Genomic DNA, 7,500 nt, shown 5'->3' with positions numbered 1-7,500 from the left:
GCTCATAATAATGTCCAGAACGGAGCAAATGGAATGGCATCAAACACATGGAAACCATGGAAACCAAGTGTTTGATGTATTTGAAACCATTCCACCTATTCTGCTCCAGTCATTACCACGAGCCCATCCTCCCCCAATTGAGATGCCACCAACATCCACCAACATCCTGTGTTACATTCTCCTCTTTCCTGTCTTTCTCTTCCTCAAGCACAATCTCAACCTGTCCACAATGAGGTCCCTAACATTGTTGGATGTAAACGGATTGGTCTTGGTGCTTTATAAATGTTACAGTCTTAAAGGGGAGGCTGTCAAAGAACCTTCACATATTATAACTAGGGCCCGGAGGTTCCTATTCAGGTCAAGTGGCCCTGATTTACAGAGCTGCAGAGTCCCTGAGTTAAAGAGCAACAGAGCTGCAGAGTTTAACCATTACAAAGACACTCCCTGAGTTAAAGAGCAACAGAGCTGCAGGGTTGAACCATTACAAAGACACTCCCTGAGTTAAAGAGCAACAGAGCTGCAGAGTTGAACCATTACAAAGACACTCCCTGAGTTAAAGAGCAACAGAGCTGCAGAGTTGAACCATTACAAAAACACTCCCTGAGTTAAAGAGCAACAGAGCTGCAGGGTATTGCAGAGTAGCACCGTGTGAATATTGACTTGTGTTTCTATAAAGGGGGACTGTAACATCTCTTGCTCTCCTCTCAGGAAGCAGAATCTATCAGGGAACTTCCTGCTATTCCTTTTGTATGTTGACAGTCTTGTCTTAAGATGAATCCGATCTGAACAACACATGTATTCTCTGATTCACACACACAGACTGTGTTCAGTGCGTAAGACGCGACCATGCTCGTATAATGACCAGTAACCTTGCCTAAGACCCGAGGACTTGCGCTGTCTGAAACAACAGAGAATGGTCATAAGACAGACAAGAGGATTATAATGACAGAGAGGACAGAATGATTAAACAGATAACGAAATGGAAATAAATTCCATGAAAATCAGAATAACACAAAGTCAAGATGAAAGGTCATGGGAGCCGAGTAGAAAGAGAGGGAGGGTACAGTTGATGGCGAGACAGAGTTGATCATCAGTATTGTGTTAAACGGAAGGACGGAGACACAGGAGGCCAGATAACGGCCGCTGTCTCAGTGGGGAATGGACTGTAACGATCGCTCACACACCCTGTCGCCAGGATGAGAAACAGACCAAAGGACATATTTTCCCGGCATTCCATTTATTGTATTGTATCATATCATACTGGATACTGAATTCATTTTATATTATATATTTTTTCATTCAGGTCAATTAAATGTAATTAAATTCAATTTGATTCTGTTCTATACTTGGCCAGTGTAGGGCTGGAGAGAAATGGAACAGACAAGGAACAGTTCTGGAATTCCATTCAATCATCCTGGATTCCATATTCTATGGTTATTGTAGAATTCCTCCACATCCTATGGTTGCCATGGTACCAGCTTCAAGAGAATATCCACAAGCTTTTAGAAATATAGACCTGTACTGTATAGATTCACACCGGTGGGGATGATGGTTTAATGCGTACATTGATGTTTTTGTCACGGTGTGTTTGTATGTGTGTGTGAGTTCTCTCTCTCTCTATCTCTCTCTCTCCCTCTTCTTCTGAAGAGGTGATTAGGGGATGAACAATGTATAATTTCAGGGTGCATATAAACAGAGTATGTCGGGACCGTGTGTGTGTCTGTGTGTGTGTTTGTGTGTTTCTCTCATGCCGAGTTTGTCCTGAATATCTCCTAATAACCTTCCTGTTATTTGTACTTGTAATATATTTGAGGTTTAAAAAAGGCTTCTGAAGTTTGTAATTTCCACACCAATTTCAGAGTTGATTTTCCCTTACGAAAAATGTATCAACCCCTACAAAAATAATCCACATAATAATGTATCATCCCCTACAAAAATAATCCACATAATAATGTATCAACCCCTACAAAAATAATCCACATAATAATTCACATTTACTGTTGCTGGAAGATTATTTACAAATTAACTGTCTCAAAATAAGATCCTACATCTGTAGGTGTGAAAGAGAGCGATACAGAGATGTAAACATATGTTTCCCATGCCAATAAAGCCCTTTGAATTTAATTAAGAGAGAGAGAGAGCGCGAGCGAGAGAGAGCGAGAGAGAGAGAGAGAGAGAGAGAGAGAGAGAGAGAGAGAGAGAGAGCAACTTCCTGTTTAAAACTCTCCATCTTCTTTCACCTAGATCTCATACCGACTGGGTTTGACACCATCTGTACAAAATAAGAGTGTGTTAGCACACTGAGCTAAAGCCCTCCGCAATGGGTCTAGTACCTTACGCAAGTCTTCAGGTCTCAAGCATTGCGTGATGCACAGGAGAGGTGAAAATAACAGTCAGAGATTTTCTAGGACATTTCCTTTACCTATCTGGTATACATTCAGTCATAACTAGCATACATTCAGTCATAACTAGCATATATTCAGTCATAACTAGCATATATTCAGTCCTATCTGGTGTACATTTAGTCCTATCTGGTGTACATTCAGTCCTATCTGGTGTACATTCAGTCATAACTAGCATATATTCAGTCCTATCTGGTATACATTCAGTCATAACTAGTATACATTCAGTCCTATCTGGTGTACATTCAGTCCTATCTGGTATACATTCAGTCATAACTAGCATATATTCAGTCATAACTAGCATACATTCAGTCATAACTAGCATACATTCAGTCATAACTAGCATATATTCAGTCATAACTAGCATATATTCAGTCCTATCTGGTGTATATTCAGTCCTATCTGGTGTACATTCAGTCCTATCTGGTATATATTCAGTCATAACTAGCATATATTCAGTCATAACTAGCATATATTCAGTCCTATCTGGTATACATTCAGTCATAACTAGCATATATTCAGTCATAACTAGCATATATTCAGTCCTATCTGGTATATATTCAGTCATAACTAGCATATATTTAGTCATAACTAGCATATATTCAGTCCTATCTGGTATATATTCAGTCATAACTAGCATATATTCAGTCCTATCTGGTATATATTCAGTCATAACTAGCATATATTCAGTCCTATCTGGTATATATTCAGTCATAACTAGCATATATTCAGTCCTATCTGGTGTACATTCAGTCCTATCTGGTATATATTCAGTCATAACTAGCATATATTCAGTCATAACTAGCATATATTCAGTCCTATCTGGTATATATTCAGTCATAACTAGCATATATTCAGTCATAACTAGCATATATTCAGTCCTATCTGGTATATATTCAGTCATAACTAGCATATATTCAGTCATAACTAGCATATATTCAGTCCTATCTGGTATATATTCAGTCATAACTAGCATATATTCAGTCATAACTAGCATATATTCAGTCCTATCTGGTATATATTCAGTCATAACTAGCATATATTCAGTCATAACTAGCATATATTCAGTCCTATCTGGTAAACATTCAGTCCAGATGAAAAAGATGAGACGAGGAGACTAAGGCACTTCATAATATTGAGATGCACTTTGTATTTTCCCTTCAAACACTCAGAGACAGACAGACAGGGTGATTGCATTGGGCGCGCCTCACCCCTAATGTCACTGTAGATTGAGTTGTAAAATAGAGATGTCGAAGCTGGGAGCGAGATAGAGAGCCAAGATAAACATTTTTAGTGGAGAAAGCAATCTCAGGTGTTTGGTGTGTGTGTCAAAGGGGGGAGGGTGGTGACTGGGTTGCACTCTCAGCTAAAGACGCACATGCATGCACCCCAATGTTATTATGTACATCCGGCGCCGACAGAGATGGCCGCCTCGCTTCGCGTTCCTAGGAAACTATGCAGTTTTTTGTTTTTTTTACATGTTATTTCTTATATTGGTACCCCAGGTAATCTTAGGTTTTATTACATACAGTCGGGAGGAACTACTGGATATAAGAGCAACGTCAACTCATCATCATTACGACCAGGAATACGACTTTCCCAAAGCGGATCCTGTGTTTTGCCCACCACCCAGGACAATGGATCGGATCCCAGCCGGCGAACCAAAACAATGTCGCAATGATTTAGAATTCCTCACAATCAAATGTTGACCGCATTATATACCAAGAGAATTCTCTTCGATTATAATCACAGCCAAATATATTTCCCCCCAAGCAGACACATCGACGGCCCTGAACGAACTTTATTTTACTCTTTGCAAACTGGAAACCACATATCCTGAGGCTGTCGTACCCACAGCAACTATTAAAACATTCCCAAACCAGAAACCGTGGATTGATGGCAGCATTCGCGCGAAACTGAAAGCACAAACCACTGCTTTTAACCAGGGCAAGGTGACCGGAAACATGACCGAATACTAACAGTGTAGCTATTCCCTCCTCAAGGAAATCAAACAAGCTAAGCGTCAGTATAGAGACAAAGTAGAGTCGCATTTCAACGGCTCAGACACAAGAGGTATGTGGCAGGGTCTACAGTCAATCACGGATTACAAAAAGAAAACCAGCCCCATCACGGACCAGGAAGTCTTACTCCCAGACAGACTTAACAACTTCTTTGCTCGCTTTGAGGATAATACAGTGCCACTGACACGGCCCACTACCAAAACCTGTGGACTCTCCTTCACTGCAGCCGATGTGAGTAAAAATGTTTAACGTGTTAACCCTCGCAAGGCTGCAGGCCCAGACAGCAGGCCCAGACGGCATCCCCAGCCGCGTCCTCAGAGCATGCGCAGACCAGGTGTGTTTACGAACATATTCAATCAATCCGTATCCCAGTCTGCTGCTCCCAAATGCTTCAAGAGGGCCACCATTGTTCCTGTTCCCAAGAAAGCTAAGGTAACTGAGCTAAATGACACTCTCTTCCGTCATCATGAAGTGCTTTGAGAGACTAGTCAAGGACCATATCACCTCCACCCTACCTGACACCCTAGACCCACTCCAATTTGCTTACCGCCCCAATAGGGCCACAGACGACGCAATCGCAACCACACTGCACACTGCCCTAACCCATCTGGACAAGAGGAATACCCATGTGAGAATGCTGTTCATCGACTACAACTCGGCATTCAACACCATAGTACGTTCCAAACTTGTCATCAAGCTCGAGACCCTGGGTCTCGACCCCGCCCTGTGCAACTGGGTACTGGACTTCCTAACGGGCCGCCCCCAGGTGGTGAGGGTAGGTAACAACATCTCCACCCCGCTGATCCTCAACACTGGGACCCCACAAGGGTGCGTTCTGCACTCTCTCCTGTACTCCCTGTTCACCCACGATTACGTGGCCACGCACGCCTCCAACTCAATCATCAAGTTTGCAGACGACAATACAGTGGTAGGCTTGATTACCAACAACGACGAGACGGCCTACAGGGAGGAGGTGAGGGCCCTCGGAGTGTGGTGTCAGGAAAATAACCTCACACTCACCGTCAACAAAAACAAAGGAGATGATCGTGGACTTCAGGAAACAGCAGAGGGAGTACCCCCCTATCCACATCGACGGGACAGTAGTGGAGAGGGTGTAAGTTTTAAGTTCCTCGGCGTACACATCACGGACAAACTGAATTGGTCCACCCACACACACAGCGTGGTGAAGAAGGTGCAGCAGTGCCTCTTCAACCTTAGGAGGCTGAAGAAATTTGGCTTGTCACCAAAAGCACCCACAAACTTTTACAGATTCACAATTGAGAGCATCCTGTCGGGCTGTATCACCCACCGCCTGGTACGGCAACTGCTCCGCCCTCAACCGTAAGGCTCTCCAGAGGGTAGTGAGGTCTGCACAACGCATCACCGGGGGCAAACTACTTGCCCTCCAGGACACCTACACCACCCGATGTCACAGGAAGGCCATAAAGATCATCAAGGACATCAACCACCCGAGCCACTGCCTGTTCACCCCGCTATCATCCAGAAGGCGAGGTCAGTACAGGTGCATCAAAGCAGGGACAGAGAGACTGAAAAACAGCTTCTATCTCAAGGCCATCAGACTGTTAAACAGCCACCACTAACATTGAGTGGCTGCTGCCAACATACTGACTCAACTCCAGCCACTTTAATAATGGAAAAATGCATGTAAAAATGTATCACTAGCCACTTTAAACAATGCCACTTAATATAATGTTTACATACCCTACATTACTCATCTCATATGTATATACTGTACTCTATATCATCTACTGCATCTTGCCATCTTTATGTAATACATGTATCACTAGCCACTTTAAACTATGCCACTTAATATAATGTTTACATACCCTACATTACTCATCTCATATGTATATACTGTACCCTATACCACCTACTGCATCTTGATGTAATGTATCACTAGCCACTTTAAAACAATGCCACTTAATATAATGTTTACATACCCTACATTACTCATCTCATATGTATATACTGTCCTCGATACCATCTACTGCATCTTGCCTATGCCGTTCTGTACCATCACTCATTCATATATTTTTATGTACATATTCTTCATCCCTTTACACTTGTATAAGGTAGTTGTTGTGGAATTCTCGTTGGTTATTACTGCATTGTCGGAACTATAAGCACAAGCATTTCTACACTCGCATTAACATCTGCTAACCATGTGTGTGTGACAAATATAATTTGATTTGATTTGAGTACATGAAAACTTGAAACTAAAAAAACTAAAATTGGTAAAAAAACAATTTAGAATTAAAAACACTTGGGAAAAAAAACTATACTGAAACTAGCATTTTTGACTGCAAAACTACTAAACTACAATAACAACCATCATAGATTATGCTTATAGTTGTAGTTATATTTCCCTTCTAAACTTTGGGCAAAAATCTAACGGCTTTCGAGCTTCTGAATCTGGAGGGTAAATGCTGCCACTAGATGGCGCCGTTTCAAATAGACCTAGTATAGATCTAAATAGACCAAGCTAGTCACTATCACTAGCTGCCAGTAGATGGCGCCGTTTCAAATAGACCTAGCTGGTACATCACTATCACTAGCTGCCAGTAGATGGCGATGTTTCAAATAGACTTAGTATAGATCTAAATAGACCTAGCTGGTACATCACTATCACTAGCTGCCAGTAGATGGCGATGTTTCAAATAGACCTAGTATAGATCTAAATAGACCTAGCTGGTACATCACTATCACTAGCTGCCAGTAGATGGCTGTTTCAAATAGACCTAGTATAGATCTAAATAGACCTAGCTGGTACGTCACTATCACTAGCTGCCAGTAGATGGCGATGTTTCAAATAGACCTAGTATAGATCTAAATAGACCTAGCTGGCACATCACTATCACTAGCTGCCAGTAGATGGCGCCTTTTCAAAAAGGCCTGAAACTGGTGCATCACTATCACCAGCTATCAGTAGCTAACAGGGAAGACATCTGAGGGTGTGATTCATTACAGTACATTGCTGGAATGTACAAAAGCAAATGTATTGTAGTGTCAGATGATGGCAGCGTGTGGAACAGAGGTTAAAAGGGAAAACCCATCCA

This window comes from Oncorhynchus mykiss, chromosome 30 (genome assembly GCF_057628025.1).
Source record: "Oncorhynchus mykiss isolate SJ-2025 chromosome 30, ASM5762802v1, whole genome shotgun sequence".
NCBI lineage: Eukaryota > Metazoa > Chordata > Actinopteri > Salmoniformes > Salmonidae > Oncorhynchus > Oncorhynchus mykiss.
This window is presented reverse-complemented; position numbering follows the sequence as displayed.